Source organism: Schistocerca serialis, chromosome 5 (assembly GCF_023864345.2).
Source record: "Schistocerca serialis cubense isolate TAMUIC-IGC-003099 chromosome 5, iqSchSeri2.2, whole genome shotgun sequence".
In the NCBI taxonomy this organism is placed as follows: domain Eukaryota; kingdom Metazoa; phylum Arthropoda; class Insecta; order Orthoptera; family Acrididae; genus Schistocerca; species Schistocerca serialis.
Genome location: NC_064642.1, coordinates 152,627,220 through 152,630,406, shown reverse-complemented (window position 1 = coordinate 152,630,406; position 3,187 = coordinate 152,627,220). Strand labels below are relative to the sequence as shown.

At 39.8% G+C, this 3,187-nt stretch overlaps 1 pseudogene; it reads right to left on the bottom strand.

Annotated features, from left to right (window-relative positions):
- Positions 1-2,005: 2,005 nt before the first annotated feature.
- LOC126482481 (5S ribosomal RNA) lies at positions 2,006-2,123 on the bottom strand (annotated as a pseudogene).
- Between the last annotated feature and the right edge of the window lie 1,064 nt (positions 2,124-3,187).

Genomic DNA, 3,187 nt, shown 5'->3' with positions numbered 1-3,187 from the left:
TACACACGCAAGGCAGCCAAAAATGTACTTAAGTCCAACCCGAACAAGTACGCGATTTCACAGTCAATACTCCGCTACTATATCTGAGTTTCGCATTCAGTCCTTTTCAGTGGATTTCTGTTAAAGAAATTGTTCGCCAAATATTCCATATACGGATACGAAACATGCCACGCGGAATTTTACAAATGCTGAAAATTCACATGCGTTTATCTTTTCAACAAAACAATTCTAGAACTTACAAATTTCACAAAACTGTCCGTAAATGCAACTGCTTCTACGGCAATACAATACGGACGCGAAAATTCCAATAACTTCTTCATTTTACACATAATGCAGATGGACACTTTTAACATGACCTCCCGGTTCAATAGCTGCACAGTGACTCCTGAATGCTGCTTCATCCATAGCCTATAACTACCTGGCAGTGTGCGGGTACTGCTAAACTCTGATTGGTTGATCAAAATGACCAGCCAACCAGGACAAGCGTTCGAGGTCATTCTCGCGCCAAGACTGTCCTATGCCAATCACTATTTCCAGTTGCATTCACATCATTTCAGTATGCAAATATTAATATGATGTTTAACAAAACGATACGAAAACTAATCTGGGAATTTATTTAGAAAACTATTACTCTGCAAACGGCTATTCTGGCTGCCTTCTTACAAAAGCAAGTACTCTTAGACATACGTCATCAGCAACGAGGGGAACACACAACTTTCCCACTACACACGTAATGTGGTACATTATACAATACTGAATTTCTACGTATATCCCACTTACACACTCTCACTCATTCTAATTCATTCCACAACAACAAAACAAATAGATATTAATTAAACAATAATCTTTTATGGATTTTATATTATGAAAATGAATAGTAGTTAACGTTTTTGATACGAAAATCCAAATAAACTGACCTGACATTTTGTGAACTCCAATAATGATTTAAAATGATACTAAAAGAGTAACTGTTGCTATGCCTAACTGAGTTTTTTAGTCTAAGTGTCGGTTTGGGGTGTTTTCGGTAATTTCCTCTAACTCCGAAATTATGATGGATAGAAGGCTGAAATTTTTATACCATATTCTCTTACAATAACAATTTGTCCATTATATTTGGACTGTTGAGCTCCGTGGCCGTGGATAATGATATTTAATTGTAAAAATACAGCAACCAGCCACTTTTTAATGCGTTTTATTTATGCCAATATGCATTTCGGGTTTGCACCCATCTTCAGCTGGCAAATTACATGGATCTTCAGTTACTACAGTAGTACAATCTCGACAGCAGTTTGGATGCTGCAGCAGACCTGTTCAAAAGCAACGATTCTAATCATTTTCTTCAATTTCGCGAGTTTAAAGTTATGCACTATCACAGTCGACAACATGGCGGATAACGCAGTGCGCCTGTGTAAAATACGTGGTAAAAAGTGTTTGTGTTGTTGCAAGAAAGAAGAAAAGTTAAGAAAAAACAAGGAGAGGAGAATGTAAGTAAAATGAACAACTGATAGTGCATAACTTTAAACTCGCGAAATTGAAGAAAATGATTAGAATCGTTGCTTTTGCACAGGTCTGCTGCAGCATCCAAACTGCTGTCGAGATTGTACTACTGTAGTAACTGAAGATCCATGTAATTTGCCAGCTGAAGATGGGTGCAAACCCGAAATGCATATTGGCATAAATAAAACGCATTAAAAAGTGGCTGGTTGCTGTATTTTTACAATTAAATATCATATTCTCTTGATTAACGAAAGGTAGTGTATCGACTTTAAACAATATTAAATAATATTTAATGCAGTTTATTTAGATTATTAAAAGCACTCCGTCGTCAGGCCACGAGTGACCTCCAGGACCATCGGACTGCCGTCTCATCCTCAGAGGAGGATGCGGATAAGAGGGGTGTGGGGTCAGCACACCGCTCTCCCGGTGGTATTCTTGATCGAAGCCGCTACTATTCGGTCAAGTAGCTCCTAAATTGGCATCACGAGGCTGAGTGCACCCCGAAAAATGGCAACAGCGTATAGCGGCCTGGATGGTCACCCATCCAAGTGCCGACCACGCCCGACAGCGCTTAACTTCGGTGATCTCACGGGAACCGGTGCATCCACTGCGGCAAGGCCGTTGCCCCGTTTATATTATTAAGGGTCTGAATATTCAGTCACTCAAAGCGACACAGATACCGCTTACCATGGCTAGCATAGCGACAGGTGTGAGTGAGTCATTGCGAACACGCAACTGGCTGTCTCCTTCACAGCCAACGGCTCCAATGCTGTGGGCTGTTCTGCAAAGTAGCTTACTGCAATAACGTTATCGCGTATTGACTCACGACGTTACAATTTCATTTCAGGTCATCTGATGATGGGCTATGCCCAAACCACGTCGTAAGCACAATAAAGGATTCAATACCCTCTGAATCTGTGTTATCTAAGGACTTCCTAGCATTTTTAAATTTGTTTTCATAGAGTTATTGTTATCATGGTCGCACACCTCTTCCAGTACTTCAGCTCTGACCTACAATAAATAGAACCTTAACGAGAGAGACAAGGAGCGTATCGATCTATTTCAGCTTTGGTGTTTGTATTGATGGTAGTGGGAGTGCCTGGACTGGGATGTGCTGCGAGTGAACATATACATTTGACCATTTATTTAGAAACCACATAAAATGTCGATTTACAATATTTCCCTAAAACAACAACAACAAGAATTTGTAAACAAAACAACGCTTCATCAACAGAAGCCAAATGCAGGAGACAATAGCGAGTAATTTATCTTATATTCATTTCAAGGATTAAAAGTAATAACAAACAGAAATATTAAAATCAAGTGATGAATATACACTATTAAAAACACCAAAAGCCAAACAGGACTCGACTGTACAAATTATGCAATACACAGTTATAATTAAAATATTAAATGTAGGAAATAAATTCACACTGTTACAGTAAACGAAGATTAAGGCAGAAAAGCTAATAAGATAATCAAATAGAATACACAGGAGCCGGCCAGTGTGGCTGAGCGGTTCTACGCGCTTCAGTCTGGAACCGCGCCACCGCTACGGTCGCAGGTTCGAATCCTGCCTCGGTCATGGACGTGTGTGATGTCCTTACGTTAGCTGGGTTTAAGTAGTTCTAAGTTCAAAGGGACTGATGACCTCAGATGTTAAGTCCCATAGTGCTCAGAGCCATACACA